The following is a 19,232-nucleotide window of genomic DNA, read 5'->3' as shown; positions in this document are numbered from 1 at the left end:
ACTGCTGGCACAAACACCTACCTTCACTGCTGTGTTTGCTGGTGGACACAAAGTTTGGAAAGGGCCACATTAAAAACCACAAACTGAAAATCTGGATCTGATCCACTAATTGGAGTTGGAGAAACAGGATCCCCAGTAAGGGACTCTTGCTCACTCCAAATGTAGAGGGAATGTGGGTTTATCTGGTTTAATCTGGAGCAAGGTCAGCTCCAGGGCAAGTTGGAGACAGGGATACCCTGTTCAGGAGCGTGATGAGTAGTGCCACAGCAATGCTTCATGAGGAGCTGGGGGAGCAATGAGTGATGAGGAATGCTGAGAGTCAGTTCAGTGGCTGAATCCCCCTTGATCTAGGGTCTTCCTTTGTTGCATTTCCATTGTTTCCCTAGGCAAGGTACAACTAATGCAGAGACTCTCAAGAGATCTGCTGTCCATCCTGTACATGTGAGTATCTGCCTTTAATGTTAATGGGAATTGCATGTGCTCGAAAAGTGAAGAGTCCCTTGTGATGCCTTGAATCTAACTGATGTGTGTAGTGTGTGATGTCTTTGTTGCTCAGAGAGTTGTCCTGATAACATTCTTCTTTAGGAAGAGGACCACACATTATAAACAACAGGCTGTGTGAATTTGTTTTGTTTCATTTAAACTCTGTGTGCCCCTTTCCTGTTTTCCAAACAAAAATTAGTGTTCCTGTAGTTCCCCTTCCCTGGAAAAGTGTCTGAAAATGCATGTTTGTTAGAGAAGAGTGAAGTATCTATGTCCTGAACTGCCGGCCCTCAGGGTCAGTGTTGTCTACTTGTGCATTGACTTTAAAGGGTAAGATCAATACTTACCTGAGCACTGCAAATCAGTGTGAGCTGGGAAGGTTCAGGATCGTGATTATACTTCTTCCACTGATGGAAGGAACAACTTGTTTGTAACCCACCGTATTAGTGGGAAGAGGGAAAGGTCTCCTCTAACGTGTTGCTCAGCACAGTGGTTCTCCGCATGTAGCCTATGGCATTATGGGCTTTGTGAGAGCATGAATGGTAAGTAATTGCTGTTAACATCGGTGTAAATTGGGAAAACAACCTTTGGAAGTTGTACCTTGCTTATGCACCAGACTACTGCAGACTTACGATGTCTTATAAAACTCAGCCTTGACTCTTGTTTCTTGCTTGGATTAGTGATGAATCTCTGCATGGCTGACAGCACTGGAAAACTCTTGACCATGCAACCAGGTTAAACAGCAACGTTGACAATAAAGAACAAAATTGCCCTCTTTTGACAGTGGCGCTTCTGACTCAGCATGAAGCTGATCTTTGCTGATGCTTCACTCGGTGTTGTTAGGTGTGTGCTGGCTAGTTGAAGCATCAGATGAGTGTGACCAGTAGATACGTAGAATCACAGAATGGTTTGGGGTGGAAGGGATCTTAATGATCTCATTCCAACCCCCTGCCACAGGCAAGTACCACACGTTTTGCAAGGAAGAAACTTCTTGACTGCAGTGCAGCTGTTTGAGGATGGTGCAGGGAGTGGGAGGGCTTCTGACCCTTATCCCTGGGGATATAAGAAGCAGAAATGGCATTCAGGATGGTAGGGTGGGAGCTTGCTTGGCAGGGGGGTTCCTGGCGCCTGCACATTCAATCCTGATTAGTTTCGGGATGGGATGCTAAGCAAATCTAATATGGGGGATGGCAAATCCTATACCCTTTGCCAAAGCAGGCAAGGCAAATGAAGCTGTCATGCTTTGCATTTTCTCCTTTCTCCTCCAAGAGGTAGATGTGCCTTTAGGGGAGCTGTCTTTCCTCTCTGCAGTGGTTTCAGCTGCTGTTGTTAGACTTACAGCTGATGCCCCTTGGCCAATCATGCATTGCTGATCACTATTCAAGGTAGGAGACAAAGGAGAGAGCTTAGCAGTCAAGAGGATACTGATGAGAGGGGAAATTGCTTATTTGAAAGGCTTTTTAAGCGCTCTTCTCTTTCTTGACAACAACAGAGTTTATCACTCTCCTTTTATCCCTCTGTATAGAGTCAGACACTGTCCATTATGAAGAGCTCTTGAGAAACCCCACTCTCCTCTTTGTTAATCTCTCTTCTAGCTTGTGTGTGCCAACGAGAGGGGACTGGGGCATCTGCATGCTCGGGTGCTGTGTTTGCAGAGGGGTGAGTAGTGGCCAGCACAGACCTTGTCCCTGGAAATGATGTCAATGGTGCGAGTGGTAAATGTTAATAAAGGGGAGATGAGGGTGGAGGGAGGAGGAAAAAATGCCAAAGAAAGTACATCATTGTGCTTTGAAGTATGTTGACTATGATATTGGCTTGTTCTTGTATAAACCAGCCTGGACTCTTCACTTTTACAGCTGCACAGTTAGCTGGAAAAGCACAGAATTCCTTGGAAAGCAGCTCAGTTGTTCTCTGCCTCCACTTCTGTCTGCCCCGTGGTGAAGCCTGATGCACAGCTGTGCTAACCTCTGGTCTTTTATAGACACCCATGAGTTACCTATAAAGTTTCTGGCTATTATAAAATCAGATCCCAAAGGTTTAAGTGTCAGTGCTTGGATTTGGTTACTTTGGCGTTCACTGCCAGCAGTGCCAATAACTGTTCTTCTGAAAAGCCATGACCCTCTGGAGCCACAGTAAGTCATTTTGAAGGCTGAAATGTTACACTCTTCGAAGTCAGCCTAAAATGTTTTGTTTCTGGGCAGCTCAGCCATTAAATGCTGCTTTCCGTGGTACATTATGCCCAAGGGACAGTTTGTTGGGAGACGACTGTCCTTGTTCTTTGTGAATGGTGGGGCCCTGGGCTAGATTGTCTCCCATGAAGTACCACAGATCAGCTGGCAGCTGTGTGATTACCAAACATCTGGCCGTGGGCAAGAGCAGGGCCTGGGTTTGCCTACATTTCTTGTATTGCAGCACTGAGATTGGTGGGAGAAATGCACTTGAGCATATGGACGGTGCCCGAGGTAGGCTTGTATTCTCCAAGCATCATCATCTTTTAGTGATTTCCAACAGAAACCACGTTTTTCGCTGGAAAATATTCTCTGTACTTCTACGTGGTCCCTACAGGGTTATGGGTGCTTGTCCCTGGTAGAAGTAAAGGTCTTTCCCTGTTTTGAAAGGAGAATGCCAATATGTTATAATTGAAATTGTGGTATGCATGTATTAAGTACAAAAAGTCTTAGGTCAGTAAATGTAGGTTCACACTCAAACTGCTCCTTGCTGTGCACAGAAAGGATGCAGTATGGCATCTTTATCAGCTTAGTTTAATTGGCTCCAGTCAAGTTTCTGTATTGTTCTGTGTAATCTGAATTAAACATTGGCTTGACTACATATGTGGCTTTATCTTCCTTGAAGACACAGGGCGCTCAGTCAGACGGTAGCATCAGCTTTGAAGTTAAGTTATTCATAGCTCAAGGATTGATTCTGACATTAACACTGTTTTCCCTACACTCCTTGGAAATGCATCTTGCCACCCCATTCTTTCAGTTCCTGCTTTAGTATTAATTTTGAATATCTGCAGTTTCCTAGTAAAGAAAGAAAAACGCTCCCCTTCCACTTTACAAAGAGAAGCTTGAAAAAGGAGGGATTAACAGGGAATGCTGCTTTCTGCATGCTCCTGCTTTAAGCTACCAGCTCTCCTATGCTTCAATGTAGAATTGTTTTCCCTTTTCTCTCTGTGAACAGGTTCTGTCACCGAACGAGAGACTCAAGCACTGCATGTACTGAAGGCTTAACCCTACCAAAACAAATATTTTGCCTGGACCTTGCAAAGCCATTCTTATTGATGACACACATGCCAAAGAGCTTGGAGTCACTCACTTAAGTAGCCTTTGCCTGTAGCTGGCAGGTACAATTGAGTTAAGTGAAGTTTCCTTCTCTTTTTCTTTCTGCCTTTTATTTTTAAGGGACAAGTGGGGGAGGAAGCATGACTTTATTCTGAACTTTCTTCTTGTTTCTTCAGGGAACTTTTTGTGTGAGAAAGACTTGATGTCAGTGCACAAAAAAATGACTTAAGATTTGCATTCTTTTGCCGCTGGAATAAATGAACAAAGTTTGCAACTGAAAAGGCATTTTTACACCTTTTGTTGTTTAGGAACATAGAAATCCCATTATGTTTCATGCATAGCCCTAAGGAATGTGCAAACAAGTATTAGATCAATGGCATGTCTCTGCAGCTTCTTTTATCATGAGTATTTAAAACTGAATATTCAAACATTCATTCATATTTCAAACATCTGTCTCAAATAGTGCATTTGTGCTGGAGTATGTTTTATTGCCAATAGATAGGTTAAATGTAAAGCCTTTAAATGTTTTATAACTTGCAGATGCTTAGCTATGGTCTGTAACGGTGTTTGCAGGGCTTTTTTTTTTAATGCAATAGTGGAAAATCAGCAATAGGCTTTAAAATCAGCCAGGCCAAAAAACCACAAGTGCCCACCTGAATGAAGTTTTGTGACAAAGTTGGTGTGTAATTCAGAAAACCCAGCTCAGCTTCAATCCATAAGAGTGGAGTCTGCATCCTTGATGGGAGCTGTTAAACTATCTTTCTTCCCCGTGTAATCCACACAAGGACTGTGCTTCCACTTACAGTAATCGCTCCCCACAATTTACCTTATCAGTGCTAAGCTTGGTGGCTGTCCGAGGTGGATAACCAAGGTCTGATACCATAGGGCCTCATCCTTCCCATTACATCCTTTCCTGTTGTTTGGGAGGAGGATTTCTGGTCAGGCTCGGTGGCCCAGCAGTGCACTGATGTGCAGCTTGTGCTCTTGCGTGTGTATCCCCATCGCTGCTGTCCGTGCTCCCAACAGCGGTGCCTGCGGAGCTTGTATGAAGCTGTCCTTCCCACTTCAGTATATCACCTTCTTTTGTCTCTGTGCTTAGAAAGTCCTTTAGAAAGGACATGGAAACCAGATGTGTTTCACGCAGTCTTGTGCTGAGCATAGTCATAAATGTCATGTTAGGGGAAGGTGGGATAAAGCAGTTGCTTCCCTGTCTGATTGAATCAAATTCAAACGTTTCTTTGTGCAAAGACCGTCTCTGAGTTCTGAGCTCTACTACCTGCTGCACCTAAGACAGATCAAATCCCACTCCTGAGAGCCCCTGGTGCAAACTCACTGCACTGCTGTCAGATGAAGCTCCTTTGGTGGTGTTTCCCCAGTGCTTGAGCGGATGGGGTCACTGTGTGAGCAGTGCCTCTGTGCTGAGGGCTGACTTAGAGGCAAGCAACCCCATGTTGAAGAGGTTCTCAACATTATAATTAAAAATACATGACTTTTTGTGGTGAAAATATTTTTCAATGACAAGAAAGCTTTTATTTATTATTAAAGCATTCCTGGTTTTGGTGAGAGTTTTGCTGTCTCTCTGGTGTATATAGACTCTAGCAGGGAAATACAGGAAGGCTCCAGCCCTTTAAAGACTTTTTCATATGTTCATGCTGTGAATTCTGACTTTCAGGCATGAAAAAAGCCCTCAACTTTTGTTGAGCTATGACTTTAAAAGCAAGCTGGTATTCAAACAGACCTAATAAAAAGCAAAGATAACGCATCCCTTAAAAAAAGGAACCTCTCCTTTCAGCTGAGCGCAGTGTATCTGGAATTATTACACTGAATAATTTATAGTTCATTTTGCAAAGTTAACAAATGAGCAATGTCTTAACAAGGCCTCTCTTCTGGCAGCGATTGCCTGGGAATCAGAGCTCTTTCTTTGTCAGGACACTAATAACTCTTTTTGCACCTCCTTATGTTGTCCGCATCTTGTTTGCAGCTAAACTTTAGAAGCTGACTCCCATTTTTGTGGTTGCAAGTACTTCAGCATCTGGCCTTCTTTACTGAGCTATGCTGGCAAAACCCCTCTTGCTTGGGGCTTGCCTACATGTGTATTTTCACTTTTAAACCAAGAGACAGTGTGGAGTGGTCCAGCAAACTTAACGTGTTCCTAATCTGTTTAAGATAGGCAAGAGCAAGGCTTGCTTTAAACAAAACCAGTCTTTGTTTAGGCTTTTGCTTTTGTTGGCTGAACTGATTTCAGATTGCATATTGTGTTAAGCCAGTAAAACCGTGTGTAAACAAGCCATGCATGTGGTCCTCATTGCTCTGTCCCCTTTGCCTGGCTGGTTGTTCCATCTAGCAGTGGGTGCACTGTAGGTGGGTTTGTAGGAGTGTTCCTCTGTGGAGCTAATGGCCACCAGAGCTGGATGGGAGTGAACCCTGATAACATCTGGGTATTGAATGAAGCACAGATTAATTAAAGAACATTATAAAGTCCATTGTTATTGGTATGGAAGTGAAGAAATGCCCCATCCCTGGCAGTGTTCAAGGTCGGGTTGGATGGGGCTTGGAGCAACCTGCTCTAGTGGATGGTGTCCCTGCCATTGGCAAAGGACTGGAACTGGATGAGCTTTAAGGTCCCTTCCAACACAAACCATTCTGTGTTCTGTGTCATGCCAGTATTACACAGACCTCTATGCAAGGCACTGTGGTAGCTTTTCGTTGATAAGGCTTTTTTTTTCTCTAAAGGTCCACTCTTTGATACATCTGCATCAAAGTACTGCAACTTCATAGTAATCAGGACTTCAGTGTCCCAACAGATTTTATATGTGTTTCCTGTAATTGAAATAGAACAAACAGAAACACATGCAAGTGCTTTCATGTGTGAACTGGTTGAGGAAGACTGAAGCCTTTTAGGGATACAATCTATTTTGCTGATGAAGGAATCTCTGGTTCCGTTTCAGTCCCTGCACAGAGTGGTCTCATTGCACTCCCTGCACCTTCGAGCACGACATGTTCCTGGTTTCTTCCAGTCCCTCGCTGTGGCAGTCCTGTCCCATGTTTCCTCCTTATATCAGTACCATGCCCTGCACTTGTAGCTTCTGTCTCTGTCCTCGATGACCTTCAGGGACTTCACCACATGATGGTGGCTCTTCCAGCCACTTCCTCCCTGCTTCTGTGTCATGAATGACATGCCCGAGTCCTCCTCAGGTCATGCTCTCATGTCCTAGCCCCAGCATTAGCCCCTCATCTGCAGTTACCAACCTCCACCTTCTTCCACTCAGTGTTTCTCCCTGGTTTGTTCCGTGCCAGATGTGGGTCTCACTGCCTATGGTTTCTAAAGCCTGTCCATGTGCTGATACCAGAAACAGCAGGATCTTGGGAGTGGCAACATCCTGCTGCTTTGGGGAGCAGGGGAAGAGCAAATCCAGCTCAGCCCCTGTTGAGCCAAGCTGGAGACTGCTCTGTGCATATGGTGTTTTAAGAGAGCTATGCCGAGTCTGCCCCAAAGATTTACAACCTGGCCAAATGTGATTTTGTTTTTCTTCTTTTTCTTTTAAATTAGCAAAAGGCACAGCAAAAGATCCCACTGCTGAAGTGTAAGGGACTATTCTGTTGGGAAACTATCTGTGCCTTGAGGTGGCCAGCAAGTATTTGCTTATAATGTTTACGGAATGACGTATATTCCTTGAGCCATTTTCATTAATATTTCTGGGAGAAACAGTCAAAAGGGAATGTAAAACTTCATTCCAAGAAAGGTACCTGGTGTGAAACTTTCAATCCAGACTTTCACAAAGCTGTAAGTAACTGAAAACAGGGCTTGTAACCCATGTCATTGCTAGCTTTGTCTTAGTAACAGCTCATGCAAACAGAGGCTGCTGCAATGATGTTGGAAAGATGCTCAACCTTCTGCTTCAGGTTTTAAGGGATTAGGAAAACACCCATGGTGGGAGGCAGATTATCTCACATCTGTCTGCTTCAAGGCTTCTTGTGTCTTTCTCTGAAACATCTGGTACAGGCTGTTGTCAGAAGAACAACATAGACTAATTTATATGTGCATGTGGCTTTTATAGCTCCTTAGCATGGGTTGGAACTTTGAATTTTTGGTGAATTGGCAAATTTCAGGTGAATCAAAAGCAGTGGCTTGGAGCAGCCCAGAACACTTGAAATATGTTCCTAACTTTAAAACGATCTGCCCAAGTATCTGATTTTATTTGTTCCTTTGGCAGTTATTTGGCATCTGAAACAAGTCATCTTTTTTTTAAGATGACCTAAACGAAGAGGAATTTGTCATAGTGAGGAGCTGAAACCATTTCACTTTGGAGGAAATAAGTGTTCTGACTGGGAGAAAAGGGTTTCATTTCGCTCTTGAACATATTTGAAATGTGAAAATTATAATAGAATTGAACGTTAAGAAATGTAATATATCGGTTTGTGAGTAAGGTCCTGTGATTCTTTGTTGCTGGAAAAGCTAATAGTGGGATGAAAGCACTTGGGTTAGCATTTAGGTGTTTCTGGAAACCTCTTGGCTTTAATTTTGGATGTCCCAAGGCCTTTAGTAATGCCCATTAGAGATGCACCTCCTGGATGATGATAAACCTTTTGCTATGCTCAAGTGGAATCCACCGTCTCCTAAATGAAGGGTCTAACCAGAGAAGGCACAAGGGGCAGCTTCAAGAGGCAGAGGTGGCTCAGGCTCTGCAGGGCAGGGTCTAGTTGGGTGCTTCAGTGCTAGAAACACCTGGAATTAAAAATATCATTAATAGACAGGACTTGTTGGAGCCAGATTTGGAGTCTGCTGCTCCTGAGCCCCTGTGGAACCAAAGGGCAGCTCTGCAGAGGTGGAGGAAAACAAGCTCAAGTGGAAGGTAGCGTTTTCACCTGGAGAGCTTTGTTGCAGGTAATAGTGGAAGCACAATAAAGGCACTACTAGGTGGCTTTGAAAACCAAGGCCTTGATGCAGACCACATCTGGCCCAGAGGCTTTGGACATTGGTGCTCTTTCCTTCAAGCAGGGGAAAACAGAACCCCAAAGCCTCAAACATTTGAGTATCTTTAAATATCTTTACCAATAGGCTATGATTAAATGTACTGACCACATATAACAAATAGTAAAGTGACTTTCCCCACTCTTCCTTTGTGCAGAGAAATGATAAAGACAAATATGAAAGTAAAATCCAAGGTCCATGAATTTAATAGCAAGAGGTACTTTTGTAGAAATAAAGATCTGCTCATAAGGCCTTTCTTTCTTCAGGCTTTAGTCTCCTATCTAAAAAGCTGACCTCTATTTGGAATCAAATTGTAATGTAAAAGGATGAGCTGAATTTGAAAGCAATTGAGGGAAGGGGTGGAACATCTAAAGGCTGCGCTGTCATTAGTTTTATTTGAGTTAAAATAATTGTACATGTTTAGTTTAAAATGGGGGGGATAAAGTACTTTGAAATATAATTACATTTAACAGTCTTGTAGCTTTGTACTTTGTGCTAGAAATTGTGTTCCCAGCTGTTTTTCATCTCCTGTAATTTAAATAAGTAAACCTTTTGTTCTTAAACTCACTTAGTTCCTTCTAATTCTGTTGATGGACATCCATTTCTACCGCTTTATTTTATGTTAATATTGAACAATGGCATGCAGTTACCCCCCTGCCGACCGCCGCTCCACCTCCTTTGTTTTCTGGAAGGCTTCTTTTTTGCCTTGGTCTTTAGCTGGATACAAGAATCCAAACTTCCTGTCCCTGCATCTAGCCAGGAGTAGGGTTTCTGCATAAACGGACACAAAATCCCTCGGGAAGGGCGCTAGCCCCCAAGCCGGGAAGGTTGTGCTGGGCTGTCAGCCTCTTTTGTTCCTTGCTCAGATGGAAGTATGAAGTGGACGGTGCTTTGTGGGCCTGAGTAAAGCTGTGCCAAGGGAATGCAAATGCACTAGGTGTGCCCAGGTAATTTAAAATGCTCACGCTGGCAGCTTTTCTGCATGAGTAAAGCTGTTTAATGAATGCGTTTTCCCCCACTTTCTTTCCTTGACAGGTTGATTCGGATTGAAATGGTCTGTAATAAGCTTGTCATGGGGCCTGGGGACAAATAAACCCTCTCCTGGAGGCGGAAAATAGAGTCCGTGCATTCTGTGCTTCTCTCTGACCAGGATGGCTAGGGGCAGGTATGGCGGAGTGACTGACAGCTTTGGTTGGGCTGCAGCATCCACTCGCAACCCAGGCTTGGCTTCACACTGGTGCCTCAAAAGTCAGATGCAGAACTTCAAGCAGGAGAACTGGCATCTGTTGTGGTTTTAATGTTTCCCCTGCTTTAACACAAGGAGTTGGAGTGGTGTGAATGCAGGGGGTGCTGTGCGTAGGCTCAGGCTCCTGCCTCCCCCCTCTTCCACCCCTCCAGAGAAAGCTTATTCTTCATGTGCTCAGCCTTGCAGTTTGACAGAAGTGCAACACGGAGGAGACCTGAGTCCAGGATCAACAAAGGCAGCACTGGGCATTTCAGCCACTGCCTTTGAAATAGGCCTTGACAATAATGGAGTTGGGAAGCCCCACTGTTCAGCCTTCTTTATAGTGTTAATAACTGTCCAGAAAGAAGAGAAGCAAGAAATTGCTCAGATTTCATCTCTCAGATTTCATCTTGCATCTAGGGTGCCGCAACAAATCAAACTGAAATGGGCCCCTTCGTGGCTTCTGCACTACCATGCCGAGCTGCCCCTGGCCCCTCTCCCCTTGCTTTGCTGAAGGTTATAATGCTGAGGGAGTGCTTGGAGCAGGCTGGTTGGGGGGCAAACACTTGTGCTTTTTGTATTGCACAAGTGTCCTGTTGAGGGTGGACTCTGGAACGGGTTATAGTGTTTTGAGTTGGAGGTTGGGGCAGATAGTGGATGGTCGCTGATACAGAAGAGATGTCTGCTCTGCTTGGTCACCCAACTGTGTCCAGGACCCAACTTGCTTCCCTTGAATGGGCAGGGGCAACTTTTGCTAATAGGAAAATTAGGAAACAGATCAATAGAAAATTAGAAAATAGATCAATAGGAAAATTAGAGGTGGGCTTGAGGAAGGCAGAATGCATGGCTGGCCATGTCTCCTACCCCAGGCTTTATCCCTTATAATATTAGTGGAGTTCAGAGTGCATGGCTCATCCTCGGGGATGCACTGGGAAGAGCATTGAAAGTTCAGGAGGGCAAAATGCAGGAATCAAGTTATGCTTTAATAACTGATCAGAGTTATATATATCTTATATATATATATATATAACTTTAGGAGAAAAAAAGCTCAACAACCCAACAGTGAAATGCATAAAGGAGCTCATCAATTTAAAGCAGGACAGTGATAATCAAAAGAAGTTGCATCTTTTCATGGTTGTTCATTTCAGGTCTACATAGGAGAAGCATTCCTGGCACCTGCATTAGTTTCAAGGCTGCTTGCACTGATAATCTCCACTCCCTCAGTACATGGAAGCAGCTGGAGTGCATTCTCATGCTGCAGTACACGGTGCGTGGTCTTCAGCAATTTCCTTCTTATTTTTCCTAATTAGCAAATCAAGTTTTTTGTCTTTAATCCTTATGCAACCAGGGATATTTCATGCTCAGAAGGCTGGGAAGTATGTGCTAGCAGATTGTCTTGCCAGTTGGAATTCCCTAGGGCACTGGGGGAAATGCTGAGGAACAGGGGCTTCTGGATCCAGGTCTGCCACTAGTTTTGCTGGTTGTCTGAGTACTTGGAGCTGCAGCCTTACAGCATCATTTCCCAAGTGCAGCGCGGAGGAGAGCAGAACACGTGCGAGTGTGTTCACATCTGGCATTAACATATAAATTGGAGGCATATAAAGTTTCTTCCCATACAACTAAATTAAAAACCTGTGGCAGAAGGTAAACTGACAAGTGCAAAACTGCTTGGGTGGGAGATTCTAAACGGTTACAAATGTCTCCTGAAAGCTGCTTCTGGAATAACGTTAGTGAGCACGGCTGTCTCCATGCACGCCGCCCAACAGTGTCCTATCGCCGTGGCTGATACTTAGAGGTAATGCCCTGTTCTGGTCAGCAAGAACACTGTAGAGGATGGGGCAGAGTCGAGGCTACAGGGCTGAGTACAATGTACATGTGCAATAAGCTCATCTCAGCTCTTGCTGGTGAAGAGGACTGGAGAGCCAGAGTTCAGCCCTGCTCTGCCGGGTAAAGTGGTGCATGCTGATAGCTATTGACTTGCAGACACATTATCTCTGTGTTGGTAACGTGTTTCTAATTTGAATTTGTAGCTCATGGGATGTCTCAGCGGGGGTAATGCACTAGGCTCTCCTCTCTGGAGACCTTGTTCTGACTTAATTTGATGTACTTATATTTCTACTGGAACAGGACTTGGCCTATATTACACAGCTCTTTCTGTGTGAGCCAGGTCCACAGTAATGCTGATGGTTATCTGAGCTGCTGTCCTTAAATCATTTGGGACTATGAGCTCTTATGGTTTTGGCCATACAGATCGTGAAGGAACATGGAAAAAGAAGTAGAGAGGAGGCTGACTTCCAAGGCACTACCTGCTAACAGCATTGCTTCAAAGCAATAGGTGCTGGAGTGCACACACTTCTGCAACATTAGGTTTCCCGTGAGGTGTAAACACCCCTCTTGCTCCAGATCCCATGGGGGACACCAACACTGATTGCTCATACAGTAAATGAGAAGTACGTGCAGGATGTTGTGAACTACAGGTAAGCTCAAAGTAGAACCGTGCGCTGGGCTGCATCAAAATGAGTGCATCCAGCAGGTCGAGGGAGGGGATTCTCCCCCTCTGCTCTCCTAAGACATCCATTGCATCCTGTGTCCAGCACTTGGGCACCACAGAAGGGATGTGGAACTGTTAGATGATTCCAGGAGAGGGCAATAAGGATGCTGCGAGGGCTGGAGCAGCTCTGCTCTGGAGCCAGGCTGAGAGAGCTGGGCTGGGGCAGCCTGGAGAAGAGAAGGCTCCTGAAGGGGAGACCTGAGAGCAGCTCCAGTGCCTGAAGGGGCTGCAGGAAAGCTGGAGAGGGGCTTGGGACAAGGGATGGAGGGACAGGCCGAAGGGAATGGCTTGAACCTGCCCGAGGGGAGACTGAGATGAGCTCTTAGGCAGAAGCTCTTCCCTGTGAGGGTGCTGAGGTGCTGGCACAGGGTGCCCAGAGAAGCTGTGGCTGCCCCATCCCTGGCAGTGTTCAAGGGCAGGTTGGACACAGGGGCTTGGAGCAAGCTGCTCTAGTGGCAGGGGTTGGAGCTGGAGGAGCTTTGAGGTCCCTTCCAACACAAACCAGGCTGGGATTCTATAACCGCTGTAGCAGTATGAGGCCATCATGGGCTCTCCAGCGCTGATACTTCTCTGCTTGGGCAGGGGGAAGTTTGACCAGTCTGTGTCCAGGTTTAGGTTCCTGTTTAGACTGAAATTTGGTTGCAACTTATCTGGTCTTCAAAGAGAAATGCAACTTCTGTCATGATGACCACACTATTCTCTTCTTGCTGCTGGCCCCTATTGGCCCTTGTCCATGCTGTGTTACTGCTCAAGTGTTACATCTCTATTAATATCTTTGCTGATTGCATTAGCCACCCTGCCGTTTATAGTACGTATGTTGCAAATATAGTCCTACATGAAGGCACTTAGAAAGATGTGTTATGGCTGCAGAGACCCAAGTGATCAATAGCTTTTAGATTACTGTGTCACTAAACAGCAGGCTGAGACACAGAGAGGCGCAGTTACTTTAGGGATGAGAGAGTTTTAGAAAATAAATCAATAGTGGATACAGGCTGATTGGTTTCCAGTTCAAATAATTCCAAGAAACATGGAGCCTAGGGGAAAGCATGCCATTCATACTTGGAAATAAACAACACATGCTTGCTTTCATGTATGTATTTGGGTCAGTACTCTTGGAAATGGAGAGGGAGCCATTGGGCAGGGTATTAGGCTGGAAATGGGGAACTTGGGTGCTGCTTTGAGTGCCCCCAGAGAGCCTTTCTCCATGTGTTCTCCAGGTCCCCTTTGGAGCCTTTGCTCTGGCTCTGCACACACAAAACCCTCAGTGCACAGGGTGCGATTCCCAGTTGGAGCCCTTTTGGGGCTAACAGAAATGTAAGCAGTAACAAACAGGAAGGTGATTTTGCTTTCCAAGTGCCTTCCTTCTGAATGCTCAAGTGGCCATGGGCTAAATGATGATTAGTAGCTGTCAGCATGCTGGATGGCTTATAGACAGGTACGACATGAAGCCTCCAGGGGAGCGAATGCAGCCACTTCTCCAGGAGGTTGCTGTGACCTCTTGCATGCGCAGGGGTGTTTATTGATGTTAACAGCTTGGTGATGATGCGCTGTTATCTGCTGCCTCTGGGACACTGAATGAAGGCATTTTGCTGGGGTGCTGGGTTTATACTGCCTGGTGTACTAAACCCCTGCTTTTATCTTGGGATGGGCTGCCAAGCTGGGAAGTCTTGGGAAGCTGTCACTAGAGAGGTACAAGTTGTACAGGAAGTTTCCCAGAACTGAGTAGCATAGCTCAGCAGCCAAGGGCTGACTCCTGTTCATGCAGTGGTGGCTGAGAAGGGCCTGCAACATCCTGCCTTAAGGGGACCGGCTGGAAGCACTTATTTGAAGGGAGGAGTGAGTGATACCTGATTTTGTCTTCTCAGATGGTTTTGTTCCCCTTGTCCACACAGAAGGAAGCTGGCTGCTCCCATCTGACTTGTGTCTCCTCTTAGAAAAGGTGGTTTCATGATGGTGAGGGATATTACTTGGGTCTAATGTTTGGGAGACCTGGAGTTAAGTCCTTTTCTTGGCCTGGATTCGTGTGTGATATCCAACTACGTCACCTGGCCTGGCTATGCTCTGCGTGCAAACCAGAGAAAATAGTGTTTCCCTGCCTCAGAAGTGTGAAGGATAACTATTTTGAGGCACTGAGATAAGGGAAGCTGCATAAGCATCTCAGACAAATAGATCTGCTCCCATTGAGTTCAGTGGCAGAACTTTTAATGTGAGCAAGATCCGGGCCCCATCTGATAAAGAATTTCATCTGGATTGCATATGGGGGCAGGCATTAAAGGACCCATCTAAGGATCTCCCCTCTGGAGTACATCTATAAAAGACCCTCTGTAGTTGTGTTCAAAGCTCACAGTAATGCTAGTCTCCTCAGGACAATTCACTTAGATCATTCAGAAACTCTTTCTTGTCTAAGCCCTGACGCTCTCCCCCAGTGGAAGAATGTGGTTGAAACTCCCATGCAGGGAAGACTGGAGATTTGTTTTCTGTTTGAACCCCAAACATTAACAAATTGGACACACGTGCTTTGAGACTAGAGCCTGCTCTTATTTAAGCCAAAGCAAAACTCTCCTTGATCCCAGCAGGATCAAGCTCTGGAATATTGCTTGTACCTTTTTAGACTATCTGCCTCTAAATGAGCCAGACAGTGACAAACTCATTCTGGATTTCTCCTCCTTGACTGGTTTCAGACTCTCCCTCTCGGGACAGGAGAGTTCATAGTCTAATTGCTGAATGAAAGACCGAGGACAGGTATCATTGTGCCTTCTCTTTCCCTGTTTAGCATGTGCAAGTCAATGCTGTGACTTAGCATTTTGTAGTATTTAAGCATCTTTAATGCTCTTGTGAGACTTGTTCCAGCCAGCGTAGCGCTTCTGCTCACGCATGCGATTTTCTCCCTCTTCATGCTAAAGCACTGACAGGTGAGTATTATATGTGTAGAAAGCTATTCAGCAGAAACATATGCCTTGAATATGTTAAGATTCCTTGTAAGTCACTTGATCAATGTGCAGTATTTGTGCCCTCTCTGTAACTTTGCCCTGAATTCATATTCATCAACAGACGTTGCTCGGTACTTAATGGGACGCTCGGGCACTGAGTGAAGGGAAGGGACAATACGCAAACAGGGTGAAGAATGAGGACAAATGTAGATGAACTTCCTCGAACAGGCACAAAATGCTCATTCCTGAATAAAAAATGTGCAAAGGTCAAGTGCCCCCAGAGGTTTCTATTGTGACAGGCACTTAACCCCTTCACTCCTGGTTATCTGCTTCAGCTGCTGGGCCACTCAGTGCACAAGTGCCATTAGCATCAGCGGAATGCGGTGCAGGATACGCCTGGGTTGAGACCAACCTCCCTTCCAGGCCCTGTGTTTGCAGGAAATAATCCTTGTGGACACTGACCCTGTCAGTAGCTGTGTCTAGAGATAATTATTTCCTAACCTGTAACCTTTTCATGGTCAATTGCTCCAGTATATTAGACAGAAATGTGATTTCCTTCTATCTTCAGACACACACAAGTTCTTGTCCTTCCCTGCTTTCAGGGCTTAACTTAGCAAGTGCACAGACAACCCAGAGCTCTCCAACTCATTTTGATTTTGCTTAAAAGAAAAAGAGATTTGCTGCTCTTCCTTGCCATTGGGCAGAAGGGATGTGGGGTATATGCCTATTCCTATCTGTTTTGGCAGACAGGCGTTTCCCTTTAAGAACCTAATCCTCATCAGGCAACTGTCAGTGTTTAGCCATCTCCTGCTCCACCAGAGTTCTTGCTTGTTGACTGATTTTTGGTTTACCTTTTCCCTAGCTTGTGACGCTTCAGTGTGTGCCCCTTGACACATCACCAAGGCGTCTGAAGAGGCAAGATCAGCAGAGTATATCAGCACAGCCGCTCGGAAGGCATCAGGTTTGATATCGGCACGGATGTCAAACTGAGCAGCCAGGGGTGAAGACACTTCTCTTGCATGAGCCCAGCCTGCTCCTGCCTGAAGTACACCCCATAGAGGCAGCTTTGGTGGTTGGGACTGGCCTGAAGAGCGTGAGGGAGGACAGTGTTCCTTCTGCACTGCAAACACTCCTCCTCACTTCCCTGTATTGCAGCCTCTTCAGCAAAGACTTGGGCACAGAACCCAGAATCCTTGTGTTTGAGACTATCCTTTTTGGGAATGACATAAGCAAAGTTCCTCATCCTCACCCCTAAGAAGCAGCCGGTGTGGACTGTGCTGAGCAAAACACCACCACATAACCAGCGAGCATTGCTGAGCATGATTCACAGCCAATGTTTTTACAACCTGCTTCTTGTTTTGGAACAGCATCTAATTGGTTTTAAAGCACTGCAAAACTAGGTCAATTTGCCACTGGGCTTTGTAAGAGTCTTTAGCTAAATCTCTAGACTTTAGCTAGATGTTAATTTGAGCCAGACTTAGGAAAAATATATATTAATATACCCACAGTCTCACGTGAGAAACTTGTAGGCAACGATTTGGGATTCAGAGCCATCCTCCTATTCCTAAGACTAAATTCAAAGCCACTGTTTAAAAGCAAGCTTGCACATGCGGATGTCCTGATCTTTAATTAGGCAAAACTCCCACTGACATCAATAGGAGGTTGACTTGAATAAGAACTGCAGGATCAGGTCCATAATTTGATACCTGGGATTTGATTAAGCAGCTAAATTACTAGAACACTTTCCCCAGGAGTATAATTGCCTAATTAATTTTGAAAATAGCTAAGTTCAGCACTGACTATGGTGTACCTCTTGCCACATGAAATGGATGCTGTTTAAGCCAAGCTGATGGAGCTATTTGCAAGGGCCCGTAGAGTTTATTTTGCAGTTAAGCAGTTCTGCTTATTTAAAGTTCAAAAATAGCCACTGTTGTCTTAAAACGTGGTGTTTCAGAAGATATGCTCTTGTGATAGACTTCTCTTGTAGTCTGGTTTGGCTGTTAGCATTTCAAACGTGGTTTAAAGAGCGGTGCTCTATTGCGTCCTAATTCTGGAGTTCTAGCTGCTGTAATTTATTTGGCAGGTGGGAAAACACTGGAGCCTGGGGAAGAGCTTCCTCTCTAACAGAAGAAGCTTTGAAAAGTTTGTTGTCTTATCAATAGTCTTATTTCTTTCTGTTTCTGGTGTCCTGACATGCCTCTGGTAGGTTATATACATTAAAATTAGTGTATATTGTTTGCTTTTCCCTGAAACATTAGTCTAACACTGTGGGCTGTAGTTACAGTTGCTGCAGTAGGGCTTGCATTCATAACCAAAAGACTCTTTGTTTTGTTTTGGGGTGTTTTGGTGGCGTTTTTTTGTTGTTAACGGAGATCTTGTTATGTAAATGGAATAGAGAGATCATACACGGGCTTCCTAAGCAGAAAGAAATTGCTGAAGGAATAGAAATGCCGAGAAGGAGAAGCTGTTCTCCCTAAATATACATGTATGCTTTATGTGTGTGCGTCTGTGCATATCGACATAAATAATTAGACTTGTAGTTGGCATAAAGCAAAGTGCCTACTCATGCTGTTGACAGTTACCTAATAACACAGGTTCTCCCATTCTCTCTGGCTGAATTCTTAAGGCATTAACATGGGAATTTTCCCTTTCTGGGGGTTGTAACAGAGCTCTAGGACTAGCTGGTTTTGTGATGTGCTTCTTGAGTGGCTGGAGTGGCCCTTATTCAAGAACTCCACCCAAGCATCTCCTGTGGAGAATGAAACCATCAGCTGTCCTCAGGGAAGTGCTCCACACTGCAGCAATGCATCATGATGAGTCTTGTGTCTTTGAGCCTTGCAGGGCGATGGGATCTTGGATTTTAACATGCTTAAAGCGTGGATAGGAGATGGATAGGAGCATAAATTCCAGCATGTTACCATATGAAGTGGAATGCAGTCAAATTACTCTTCAGTGAGGTAGGCTTGGAGCCTTTAGCAACCATTCTGCTCTTTTTTAAGGCTGTAAGAAGACTTGAGAGGTAAAGAAGATGTTTCAGAAGTAAGCAAGGTGAACCTGCAGCTGCAGTCTGAAATAGGCTGAGGTCTGCAGTCTTGCTGTCTTTCAGAATGATAGCTTTTTGCTCTCTTCTGACAGTGTCAGAGCTTTGCCACAATGTCAGAGCCTTACTCACAAAAGGGTACAAGTCCTGTACCCTTGAAAATGAGCAATTGGGTCCACCCAAAATAATCAGATGGTTTTAAAACCAGGAAGGTTTTCTTTCATGTTGAAACTGGGTCCTTTTGAAGGCAGCTCTGTCTTCATTTGCCAACTTTAATTTGGTGTTCAGCTCATGTTTTGATGATTTTCTACGAGGATTATAGAAACTTTCAGCTTTTGTTTCAAAAAGCAAATAGGTAACTGCCTGTCCTGCACCCTCTTGATTTCTGCAGCTGAGCTTCTCTGAAACATTGTGATTTGGTGCCATTAGTGCTGACTATTGGTTAGAAGTGATTTGGTTTGGCATCCTCTGGGTTTTAAGTAAGCTTTGGAGATCTCTTGGGTTGTTCCCATCCCCAACTAGTCTTGAATCTCAGTGAGACTGAGGAGATGTCTCGGTTATGAAAACGTGAAAGGTAAGAAGAGAGTGCAAAGTCTGGTTATGATCCTTTAGGCTGTAATTTGTCTCCTGATACTTTGGGAAGCATCGCACCCCTTCCCTTTGTGGCACTCTGCCCTCCTCTAGTGGTGGTTGGGCCACAGAGAGCCTCTCACAGCTGCTGGCAGTGAGTCTCTGGCTCGGGGCGAT

General features: G+C 44.9%; 2 long non-coding RNA genes across 2 annotated transcripts in view; one reads left to right on the top strand and one right to left on the bottom strand.

Moving 5' to 3' along the window:
* Nucleotides 1–19,232, bottom strand: part of LOC133265562 (uncharacterized) — a 377,264-nt gene that overhangs the window by 346,799 nt on the left and 11,233 nt on the right. The gene's annotated exons all lie outside the window — the stretch shown is intronic.
* Nucleotides 1,012–17,500, top strand: LOC133265561 (uncharacterized). The gene is made up of 2 exons (XR_009742018.1): nucleotides 1,012–2,142; nucleotides 16,308–17,500. It is a non-coding gene; the product is annotated as an uncharacterized LOC133265561 (long non-coding RNA).

The sequence above is a fragment of the Pezoporus flaviventris genome, unplaced genomic scaffold, assembly GCF_033815535.1.
Source record: "Pezoporus flaviventris isolate CSIRO_AGI_PZ_B2104156 unplaced genomic scaffold, CSIRO_AGI_Pfla_v1 ptg000005l, whole genome shotgun sequence".
In the NCBI taxonomy this organism is placed as follows: Eukaryota; Metazoa; Chordata; class Aves; order Psittaciformes; family Psittacidae; genus Pezoporus; species Pezoporus flaviventris.
This window is presented reverse-complemented; position numbering and strand designations above follow the sequence as displayed.